Source organism: Manis pentadactyla, chromosome 10, assembly GCF_030020395.1.
Source record: "Manis pentadactyla isolate mManPen7 chromosome 10, mManPen7.hap1, whole genome shotgun sequence".
Classification (NCBI taxonomy): Eukaryota; Metazoa; Chordata; class Mammalia; order Pholidota; family Manidae; genus Manis; species Manis pentadactyla.
Window position 1 is genome coordinate 70008857 of NC_080028.1, and position 12736 is coordinate 70021592.

The window sequence follows — 12736 nt, forward strand, 5'->3', positions numbered from 1 at the left end:
ATGATAGATATACAGAATGAACAATAGATCTTTCCAGCTGTAACTTACAGAAAGCACAGAGATATCCTGCATGGTCAAACTATATAGTAATTTCTCTACCTTGGGCTACAAAGGGCTACCTTGTTGAGGCATAAAATCAAATTCAAGGAAACAGACCAAGATATTAACATTAGTCAAGGGGTGTGTTTCCATTCTTTCTACTTATCCCTTACTTTTCAGTTTCCTAATAATGAGCACGGTTCCATGTATCAGCAAGAATAATGACCCAGGTGCTTTAAAAGACTTAATATTTTTCACCTGAAACTAAAGGGAGCCATGGTGCCATCAATGTGAAATTTCTCGGGTGCCCCATGATAATCCTGGTGCTGCCATTAACTTGCCCGGTAGATCCCTGTGCTGGGAAAGGCAGCCCCTCTGTCCCTCTGCCCACCTCTTCCAAACCTGGCAGGAAATGCTAAATGAAAATGGCAGAGAAGACATTGCAAGAACCATGCAATTAACAAAGGGGAAATAAGTCACTGAGCTTTCCAACCAGTTTCTTTTTTTGTATAGACCTAAAATTAGTATTTCCAAGTTGCCTTATTACTTTTGTATTAAAAAAAAACCTCAAGATGATCTTCTTTTGGCTTTTCACAAACATATACAGTACCACTAATGCTGCCTGTGTGGCTCCTCCACACCGCAATCACATAAACCTTCCATGAACTTTCTTGGGGCTGGGGATCCATCCACTACCCCGTCAGGAGGAAACACACAATTGCCAATATTACTAAATATCTGCGAATGTACCCCCACAAAATGCAAGTTGGAAATAAATGTCACTGTCATTTTGAGATCTAAGTAGGGTTTTGCTTTGTTTTTGTTTTGTTTTGCAGCAGGAACCAGAGTGTTAAAACAATTTTCCATAAATGCATAAAACATCAAAACACTCCAGCTTCAAATGGTGTTTATCATGAGCTGTCAAAATCCTGGTTCCTTTTTGCAGCCAGAAAAGTGACTTGGCCATGCCAGACAAAGCTTTCATTTCTCTAGGGAATGGCGGAAAAAATTCTGATGGAAATGAGGAGACAACATTTGATGAAATAATTTCTAGCAGCCATTACACTGCAGTGTTCATTGTTACTAGGCTCTGAAACTCGGAGTTTCTATATTACATATCCCTACATATAGCCGTTGATATAAACAGCTTTCATCTTACATAAACTACTCTGAGCTTACTGTTGCTCGAATAACTCTTGCCAAACTCCGCTATAAGGAGAAATGAATTCGATACTCAGAGAGAGCCTCATAAGGGGACTCTGAGATCACAAATTGTTCCCAATATCATAAAAATAAAAGCAGGCTACACAACTACTGCGTGCTGAAATTTCTATTTGGCTCTGAGGGCACTTAGCAGTTCTCATCGGAACTTCATTCTTATTTTCAATAGCCACAGAGAATAGCAGGGAACAGGATAGAGAGAGAACAGGTACCCTTCCTCCAAGCAGGCAGAGTGACCTTCCCAAAGCAACATCTGATATTGTCACCTGCTGTAAAACCTTCAATCTTTTCCTCTGCCCTAAGGATAAAATTCGAATGCCTTCAAGATCTGGCACCAGCCTCTCTAACCCCATCTCCTGCCCCCTCTCCCACTTGGTGTCTCACAACACTGAGCCCCACAGGTATTCCACATCCCACAAACATGCTGAGTTCTAGGAAGTCACCTTGTAGACCAAGAAGAGAACGGCACTTCCAGCAGAGGAAACCACAGGTGCAAAGGCCCAGAGGTTGGCAGAGAGGCAATTGAGAGAGGTGGTTAACAGCTGATATTCTAGTGCAAAACAGTCCTGTGCTTGCTCACTCACTCACAGTATGCTCCAGTGCAAGTCATTAACCTCTAGGAGCCTGGGGCCATATACCTACCAGATGGGGAGTAAAGCCCACATTCACTTCACTGAGCTGCTGTGCTGATCAATAAGCTACTGCCCTTAGCGCACTAGTCTCCGTGTCTGGGCATGGCATACACTCCATGCCTAAGGGATAGTTTTATAAGATGGGTGATCAAATAAAAGGGACATGAAGGAGGGGGAGGACAGGTAGGTTCCCAGAAGCCAGATAGAAAAGGGTCACATGTACTATATCAAGGAGCTCAGAAAGCTATGGAAAGACACTGTCCCCCAGAGCAGGAATGTCACCAACAGAATTATTAACCATCTGCCAGGCATTGTTCTAGGTGCTGGGGACAAACTCATAAGGTTCACATCCGAAAGGTCAGATTTGGTTAGAGCTCAGGAAGAGAGGAGGACTTGGAAGGAAGACCAGGTGTCTGGGAAGGCCTCCCCCAGAGATCACGTTCAGGAGTCACTTCTCTCACTGGCCTTAGCATGTGCCAGGCAGCCTCACATGACCCATCCATGCCCTAAATCCCAGCCAGGCATTCACTGTATTCCTGCCAGCAATGTTCAGAGCCACTCTGAGAGTCTGCCATGTTTATTCCTATTCTCAGCAGTGTATCTCCTTGAAAATTACTCCAAAGATGGTTAAGGAAAAGGTGCCATTTGACAACACTAATGACAGTGCAAAAGCAAATGCCGAGTGGAGATACAGCAGCCACAGCTGATACAGCTTCCAATAGAGCCCAGCCTGGGACAGATGACTGGGGAGTGGAACCTTGATTCTGAAAGGTCCAGGAGAACATCAGGTTGGCAGAGTTGTGGTTCCTGAGGTGTGACTGGAAGGGGCAAAACTCATGAGTTAATAAGGTATAATGCTTATCAGTTACCATTTGGGTTTTGTCCTTTAGGCTGTGGAGAAGAGAATAGAAAGATTTAAGAAGCTTAAGTCACAGGCTATTTGGCAATATCTATCCCACTTTTAAAATCACTCACCTGTGACTTGGCAAATCTCTGCTGGGGAGTTATCCTGCCCTCTACCAGCACACATGTTCAAAGCTTGAGTTTAGTTCCAAATTGCAAGAACCTACCTAAATGCCCAACCACAAGGAATGGAGAAAATGTATCAGGTTCAGCTACTCTCACACACTGCGTGGCCCTTGGCAGACATCAATAGTCAATCACTGCACTCCCTCCTCAAGAAAACACTCAGGCAGCCATAACCAGTCACCCAGCGTGGTGGCCTACAGAGGGCACCTGCCTGGTACACCTGGCATATGGGATGGGGGAAGCATCATCAAGAAGTGACATCCAAGTTAGGCTCTGGAAGAGGATGTCTTGGGAGCTTCAGGAGACTGAGCAATCCATTCCAGCTGGAGCATCGGGGAAGAAGATCTCCAAAAATAATGTGGCTGTGAAAAAGCTTTTAAGTCTGTGAAAATCCCAGGAATTATCATAATTACCTGCCAAATCATGAAAGCAATTAAAAAAAAAAGCCTCTAGCATTTCTTTTCATATCAGAATGTTATATCTAATCACATTCAAGTAAATCATGCCTCACCCTCCTTCAGTTACCTAATTAGACACTTTCTGATTAATGAGACCAAGACACCCCCAAATTTTAACAGCAACTGAGGCTCTTTTGGTCATATACCCAAACTCTGACGACATTCACTTGGATACCTCAGGATCTACCCAGGTTTTAAAAAACGCACAAGCTGTTCTTTGGTACCATTTACACACTGTGGGGAGGGATATGGAACCTCTTTCTGTGATGAGGCCCACCAGGGCTCTTTTGCTTTAACACGCTTTTGAGCACCAACTGTGTGCCAGGCCTTTTCCAGGCATTACGTCCATCGGCTCGTGACCCTCGCTCACACGCCTGCTGCAGGCGGGGCATGCCCTCCTACAGCGGAGGCCTCCGGGCTCCAGGAGCCAGGCCGTGGGTCAGGGAGGGGCGGGGCGGGATGGGAAGGGGCGGGGCGGCCCACCTTCAGTGCTCTCTGCAGTCGTCTGGGGTGTGGCAGAACGCGGAGCCCTTCAGAGGTTAAGGAGATGGGTTTGCGCGCAGAAGGGAAAGTAGTGCTGTGCGGACCTTCTCCCACAGGAAGCCGATCACTAGTCACATGGAGGGCTGCTGAAAAGCAGATTTCTGGGCCTCACCCCCAGAAATACTGACGCAATGTGGGGCAAAGAGTCCAAGGCAGTCCTTTTAAAGGCCGCAGGAACCATGATAATCAATCAGATTTGGGACACACTGGCAAAGCCAAAGAGGAAGCATTCCATGCTTGGGAATGAACTGCAACTGGGCCATTCCCTAGTTGTAAAAAATAAATAAATAAAAACCTTACAGGCCACAGGAAAACTGTATCAAGACTGCTGGCCGAGAACAGACGGGAGCAATTACTACAGGGTGTGACTCTGGGTAACGGCACAGAAGCAAGTCAGCAACGCTGCAGTGGAAAGGAGGCCCAGAAACGGGTCTGGGATGCTGTACCCCACCAATAGGTGACAAGCGAAGAACTGACACTGACAATGAGCACTTAGAAAGGTTTAAGGTAATTTTATGCTGTTATAAAATCCAGGAATTCCCTAATTTTTCTAGGTGTTTTTTTTTGTATTTTACAAAACTATTAGACTGCACTGAACTGGACATTTTTTAAAAACCTACTTCTTCACCACAGTTTGAGAAACACTTACCTACAACACAGATGCTATATTTGAAATAATGTCTTGCATTAATAATGATTAGAAACTACAATGAGTAAGGATGAAAAAAAAAAAGCCAGAATACCAACACTTTTGGATAAAATATAGTAAGAGTTGATAAAAAGAAAAAAAAAGAACCAGCGTTTTCAATACATCATTCTTTTAAATGTATATATATATTTTTCTTATAGAGTGTCAATCAAGGCTTGAAAACTAAGAAAATTAGCAACATTACCTAAAATAATGAGCCCAAGGCACAGATCACAGAAGTTCTCAAAAAATTACAGCTGCTGTAACTGGACCCTGGCATGCTGAGCCCTTCACACTGCTGCCTGCCTGATCACGCCCATTTCCCGGGGATGAGGAGGAGGCTGAGCAAATGGGTCATGGGTAACAAACGGTCCGAGTTCAGAGAGCTCACGAGTGACAGGTGACATCTGAACCAAGTTCTTATGACTCCAAAGCTTCTTTCTACCATGTAACCCTTCAGATAAGGGTAAATAGCCCATGAAGAGAAGTATGGCACCTGTTTGGGGATGGAGCAAGCCTCGGCTCAGAGATACCAAGAGACCTTTCTAAGGCCACACAGTTAATTCCCTAACAGGGCAGGATGTAGACCAGCTCTCCTGCTTTTCAATCCAATCTTCTCCTCCACTGGAGGCCATGAGACTCAAGGGAAGTGAGCATGGGGAAGTGACAGTGACCAGGGGTCAGGCCACAGAGCACTCACTTGGCACCAGGGCTGTCCTAGCGGTGCTCCATGAAGTATCTCAGTACCTAGAAGGGAGGTGCTATTACTGCTCCTAACTGAGGCACAGAAAGGGTAAGCACACTGCCCAAGGCCATACAGGAAGCAAGCAGCAGAACTGGGTCCAATTTCTGAGTCCATGTTTTGGACTTTCTCCCCTGCCTCTCCACACACCATCACCCGATTACCAAGCTGCCAACTCAAGATGCCAGCAGAAAAGGAGAGGGCCTGGCAGGGGTGCTGAACCTGAGGGTGAAGTACTGACAGCACCGTCACATGCACACACATGCCAGGAAAGGCACGACCACACATACACAGGTGCACACACATGCCCCTGTGCAAAGGCACCACCAACCCCACAGGGAATGGCTGTCATCAGCAGGCAGATGGAGAGGAAGATCTGGGCTCGTCGCTCCCACTGCCCTCTGAGCCTCCTGAGGGCTAGTCTGGCTTGTCACAGACCAGTTAGCAAATGTACCTTCCAGAAAGACCCTGGGAGTAAAGGAAGGGAAGGAGCCCCCAGAGCAAGAACCTCAACCAAGGCAGTCCTCCTGTGGGGTTCAGGGTCCAAAGGAGAAACCCAAAGAAGATTCTGGGAGCATGCTGGCACCAGAAGGAGCCTTCTTCAAAGTGGATTTAGCTTCATGTGAAGGCATTTTGGAAACCAGTTCCTAAATGACAATTTCAACATGAAAACACTGCAGGGGACTGTCAGGTTCTACTTTGGGGTGCTCAGCATCAGGAGCCCTGCAGGTGGGGGAGCCTAGGGTGGGGTTTAGAAAACGAGGGGCCTGCAGGTCAAATCCAGGTCTGTCTACTCACTGCTATGTAGCCCGGAGTGAATAATTCATATCTCTGATTCTTGCTGTCTTCTCTGTCCAATGAGGATAGAGTCCCCTGTGGAACAGGTGTGTCACCCTAGTGCCCCGGTCGCTACCCAGTGCCGGCACAGTGACCCTGGAGGAATCACAGTGAGCACTTCCCAGGTGCAGAAAGCATTCCAGGTGCTTTACACGTTAGTACACACGATGAGCCTGGGAGGTGGAGCTTTGAGCCCATTTTACAGATGAGGAAAACCAGGGCTCAGAAAGGTGATACAAATGCCAAAATCAGCAGTCTGCCAGGGCGGGCCAGTCTGACCCTAGAGCTCATAGTTCAGTGTCTCCCATCTTGCACATCTCCCCAGTTTCCGTCTTCCCTTTGATGTACCCTTTCCTTCAACTCTGCTTTGTGTGGGGACTGGCCCAGGAGTTGTCAGGCTCACCCAGGTGAGGGGGAGCTCTGGTGTCTGGGGACTGGTCCTCCCTAACATTACATCACAAGCCACCAGCGACACGCTCACCTGCAGCCAGTGAGACAGATCCATCCTGAAGTGCCACCAACATAGTGCCACGGGGGCTTGTCTGCAGAGCCGCCGAGCTAAGGGGGCAGCTTGCTTTTAAGTTTAAAGAGACTCCCTTCATCTCCCCTGTAGTAAGCCCCTCTGTGTTCAGAACACCAACCTTGAGAGAAGGAATACTTTAAAACATTTGTCTGGGATTACTGTTTACTAGGGGCCAAAGAAACACCCAGAATGAACAACAGCTCACCTAAAACTGGGATACCTGAGAAACAGATGTTTAGGCAACCGTCAGAGCCCCGCAGCGCAGCTGCTGGGCCCAGTCCCTGACATCGGCACTCACTCTCCACGATGCGTGGCCTTTCATAGCGCACCCAGGCAAGCCGCAGAGGAAGGTCACATGGGGCAGCAGCTGCTAACAGCTCAGATAACACCTTTTCTTTCCTCTCTTCTACTAATGGCCCTTAAGGAGCACAGGGAGAAGGTACAGAAATGGCAGTAATAACATTTCAGTCAACACCTTTCCGGCATTCATTTAAAACAAATGAGCAAGGACAGGAGGAAAAAAACCAAAATAAAACCACACATTCCAGCCCTCTGCTGAAAGATGTGCTTCTCTGAGAAGGGTAACAGAGTATCATGCAGCCGGGAAGGTTATTAAACAGGTCCCCATCAACTGTCACCCTGCTGCTGGAGCAGCACCAGAGAGGCTGCATGGCATGGGGTTTAAGGTGCCAGCTCTGGAGCCAAGCAGCCTGGCGTTAAAAACCCCCTGCCCTCTTCCTAGCCGTGACGTCAGGCAAGCTGCTTTTGCCTCCCTAGACCTGTTTCTCATTCATAAGACAGGTTGATCACGACCTAAATTTCACAAGGCTTTTGTGAGATTGCAAGAAGTTAATATACAGGAAGTGCTTAGCTCAGAGCTTGGCATGTGCCAAGTACTCTATGGCTGTTAGCCATTATTATGCTATTAAAGAGGCACCAATAAAAACACCCAGGGCTGGGGGCCCCATGCAATTTGCAGCCTTACCTCTCTCAGATCTGGACCCCCTCCACCACCCAGCATCCAAGCATTGGTTCAGAAGCACCCTCATCTCCCACCTGGACACATATGACACCCTCCCTGCTGCCCTTCTTGTCCTCCACCTCACCCCCAAACTGATGTTCAAATGACCCCCCTAAAACCCAAACCAGACCATGGCCCTTCTCTGTCTAAAACATTTCAATGATGTTAAACAAAATGACATGATGTCTGCCATTTGCCTCCAAGCAACATGGAGGCAGGGGCAATGGAGGGCCAACTGCAGGGTGGGATCACCCTGGGACGCTGGAGCCGGGCAGGACTGTGTAACGGGTGTGGGAGGTATGTTACACCACTTTGCCAGCACTAAAACTTCCCCATAATCCAAAATTTTAAAATACATATCAATGACACCCCATTAATTTCCTTGGCATGGCATATAACCAAAAGCAGGTGGGACAAGGTGGGAAGGGCAGGGGGAGAAAGATTTCAAGGTAATACTGACACTGACCATGCACATTTCAGCTTATCTCCTTCCTAACTGCTTTGATCCATTCATCCATTTTCTCCATAAATTATTCCTTCATAGTGACAACAGCAGTTCCTGCCTTCTGAGCACTTACTACATAGCAAGCATCTTCAGGGCCATAGACAAAAGCTCTTTCATGCCAATAGGGCAAAGGTGCCCTCTGAGTGGCCACAGCTCCATGTGGCCTGAGATCAGTGAAGGCTTTTGTTCACTGAGGCTAGAAACAGTTCCTACAGGTCCCAGAGCCACATGTCCTTGTGCAGTCTACAATCTGCACAAATGTACACAGTGGCTTTAGGCACTATGCTATGGGCTACTGTTGTTCCCATTTCATGGGGAGGAAACCGAAGTCCAAAGGGACTAGAGCAGCTGTTTATGGTCACAGGGAGATGATTACAATAGCTGATGTCCAGACCCAGGCTCTTCTTTGTTACACAAAACTCCCCCAGAGGGAGGGGTGGCTCTGCTGTGGCCAGCCTCCATGTCACCCAGCAGACAACGCTGTGTCCCAGGCAGCGTACAGTCCTGGCAGGGAACACAGGCTCTCACCTAGCTCCACATCTGTTACTTGGGGTCACTGCCAGAGCCACCAACAAAACGCTACTTTCAGGGCTCATATTTGCTGGATCAATTATGGGAGGGTCAACAGACACAAAGAGGACAAAGGCTTCTTTCTGTTAACACAGCAGATAATGCAGTTTACCTGGCATCATACAATGGCTGTAATTATAACCCATTACAAGTACAAAATATTGTGCTTGGCTGGACTTGTGAAAATGGGTCAGGAATTACTCTAAAAGGCTCTGCTGGCCTCTCCTTTCAGAAGCACTACTGCTACAGACTTGCTCATGGAGGATGACTATCGATTTCCCAGGGTCCTGGAGATGGAAGGCAGCTCGGCACTGGCCCCATCTGCCTCACCAGCATACAAAGGCTTCTCGGCCTGCAGGGCAGGCAGCCAGTGGATGGGCAGCACCATCACCATCAAGTGCAAACATTTACTGAGCACATACTCTGTGCCGAATGCAGGTTGAAGCAACATCCCCAAGTCGGTTCATCTACATTCTCTTCTTTAGAAACTCATCTGAAATACCTGAAAATTCTCAGACCTATCATTCAACAACTTCTACTGAGCATCTGTTTTAAGCACTGTCGATATAGTAGTGAACAAGAGATGAAATCCCCTGCTCTTGCGGTTTCTACATTCCAGATGTTAACCGCATCTAATAGAAGAGGAGATGGAGGCTTAGGGAGGGTTCGTCTTAGTCAAAACTAACAAACCAGAGGACTTGGGACCCGAACCTGGAGTCCATGCTCTCACCATCACAGGGTACAATCTCTCTTGGCTCTGGGGTCATTATTTTATAAAGCTCCTCCAGATGTGCCTCCCTGCACACTTCCGTAAGTCTTCCTAATTTGCTCATTCGTGGTGTGCCAGGCACTGTCCAGGGTGCTGGGTGTCGATGATGACCCCCGGGGAGCTCCCTGTCTTGGAGGACTTGGATGCTGACAGTCCCCCTACAGTGTGGCCAGTGGCACAGTGGGAACACACTGAGGTCCCTGGGGGCAGGGAGGAGAGGCACCTGCTCAGCTGGGGGCATGGGAGGGGTGCAGAAGAAGCTGGACTAAGCCAAGGTTGCAGGGCAGGAGGTAGCTGACAGGAGGAAGAATAAGTTCAAACCCAGGCTCTACCACTTCCACATCTCTGGCTCTTCTGCCCCCATCTCCTCAACTAGAAAGTGGGGCTCCAACATGCTGAGTGGGAAGGGCTAGTGGGAGAATCAGATGGGACAAGAACTAAGTCCAGAGTACCCAGGCTGACACTCAGTAGGGGCTCCACAGGGCAGCTCATTATGATTCCTGAGAGCGGCATGCCAGGCCTAGGAAGGTATACCACATCATGATGGAATGCTCATGCCCCAATTCAGAGGTTTCTCCAGAAAATATTTCACCCTGAAGTTTTGCTTTTACATTTATCATGCAGGGTGCTAAAAGCTCAGAATTTCATATATAGATGTAAATTCTGAAATTATGTGCCTCTGAAATTAGTATCTTCTAGAACTCAGGGGAGGCCAATGCACATTTTTAATCATATCCACTTGGAAGGAATACATAGAGATCTCCTGAATATATCAAACATGGCTCAATTAATTATGCCTGTTTCAAAAGAAAGACAGTAAGTGAAAAGCATTAAACTTTATAAGCATCAAAAAAATGTTTTTCTCCCTGGAGAGTCCCTTTCTCATACCAAACAGCATTTCCTTAAAGCTGAGAGGAGCCCCCTTCAGGTAAGGACTGCCTGGCTTCTCTCAGGGTGGACAAAACAGTCATTTCTTCATGCCAAGTTGTAAACCGTGGGCACAAACATCTGCACAGAAAGAGGCTGTGCTCCAGGATAAGCGGGCATAGTCGGGTAATGGTTTGGAGGATGAACTTGGAGCCAGAGGGCCACGATTGGGATCCCGATCTGCCAGGAACATGCTGGGTGATACTAGGCAAGTCATTCAACCTCTCTGGGTCTCAGTTTCTGCATCTACAAAGTGGGGGTCACAGAAGCACTTACATACAGGGCTGCCATGAGGGTAAGATGAGTTGATATATAACCAGGTCTCAATAAACAACACTGAAACTACGATCTGGACTCTTACAGCTTCTAGCAGCACATGACATGTGCAGCCCTAAAATTTCCTCAAGCTCTAAGGTCCTCAGAGTGGAAAGACAAGATGGGATTGTTAAAAAAACACATCAGTTAAAGACAGACATACTGGGACTGAAGCTAGGTCTTGGCTGGTTATGTCCCACCAAGAGGAGCAATTATTATTTCTCTACAGTTCTGACCATTTCTAAGCCTCACTGCTGCACCAACAAAATGGAGATCACAACCTCTTTACTCAAAGGGGTGTGCAGGGTGTACTGAGAACATATATGCTTAGGTCCCTCAGCAGGCATTCAGCAAATATCAGTTCTTCTTATTCTTCTGTCCACTGAAGGCCACAGGTCTGGGTCACTCAAGCCCCAGGATATCCTTAGTGAAGAAAAATGCAACGATATCACAGTATTTCCCTGCCTCGCCCAACCCCAAGAGAGTGGCTCATCAAATGTGATTTTCTCCTTTTCTATTACTTGCGCAATCTGTTATGCAGCAAGACCACGCCTGCCTCCCAGACCTTGGTAGCGGGAAGAGCGAGCTCACCTTTTCAGTGGCATCTGTCAAGCTGGGGGCTTTAGGCCTAAATTTCTTTCCCTACTGGCAGAAAGTGTTGACCCAGAAGTGACTTGGCTGGCTATGAAGTCACGAGCCCACAGCAGCACTAGCCCCGAAGTGGGAACGACACTAAGAAAACAAATGTGCTCATCCATCTGCTCGCCCGTGTCTCCCAAACCCCTTTGTACAATGGGGGCACAGGCTTTAGACAATTCTGGCCAACGGGCTCCAATCAGAAGTTACATGTGTCACTTCTGAGTCTGAGCAAAGGGCCACTGCTCTGCATGCCTGCTGCTGCCCGCCCCTGCCTCACTGAGAAAGCCGTGCTCTCCAGACGGTGCAGCTGCAAGACGGCGCAGCCTCTGTCGGCCTGAGTGACTCTGTGGAGCTGAACACTCCCAGCCTTCGGCCTGGACACTCCACCTGGACACAGAGTATGAATGGAAAACAAACTTTTATTTTGGTAAGACTGTTACTGCAACAGAACCAGGCCTATCCTAACACAATCCTTCAATTTAACAATTCTGTTATCTCCCTGTCTTGCAACAGGCCTGAAAGTACACAGAATGGCGTGCAGTCCAAAGAAGTTTCCTTACAACACCCATGGGAAGTACATATTATGTTTCACTTTCATTGAAGAGGAAGCTGAACTCAGACAAGTTACATTTGTTCAAGGTCATAAAATGACAAGTCATGAAGCCATAATTTGAACCCAAATCTATCCATCCCAATATATGTGCTCTGTCTGCTACATGAGCCCAGCAAGGATTTCCTATTCTGTGAGGGCCCAGATATAATGTAGAGCTCTCCCAGGACTCCAATGAAAACACTAACCACAGGCTGAATGCATTCCAGGTGCCGCTGTCCTATGTCCTTTGTCAACATTCCTTCCCTGTAACATTCACCTTCCTTCAAGGCATCATTCTCATTTTGTAGGTAAGGAAACAGAGACATAAAGAGACTGTGAGCAGAGTTCTCCTCATGTGATGGTGATATAAATAAAGGGAATATGCTGACAAAGATGGGAAAATGGTATCGGTTATTTTAATGGAAGGAAAGAAAAATATTCCATGTAAATGGCCATACAACAGGAGACCCAGGGACACTGCCTCCTACAGGATCCCTGCCCTCAAACACCCACAGAGGCCTAATGCCCAAGACACCAGGTGGTCAGGGCGACCTCATCACATTCCGAGACACGCTCTTTCCTGGAGCTGGGGGAGAAGGAAGAGGAAGATAGCTCTCTCTGGGCCTCCCAATTGCTGGAGGTTCTAGCCTCCTGTTTACCTGGCCACTCAGAACAAGTGACTGATA

The 12736-nt window shown here is 47.5% G+C and overlaps 1 protein-coding gene across 20 annotated transcripts in view; it reads right to left on the reverse strand.

The window, feature by feature from the left end:
* Window positions 1–12736, reverse strand: part of LOC118928528 (sorting nexin-29) — a 599207-nt gene that overhangs the window by 176523 nt on the left and 409948 nt on the right. The gene's annotated exons all lie outside the window — the stretch shown is intronic.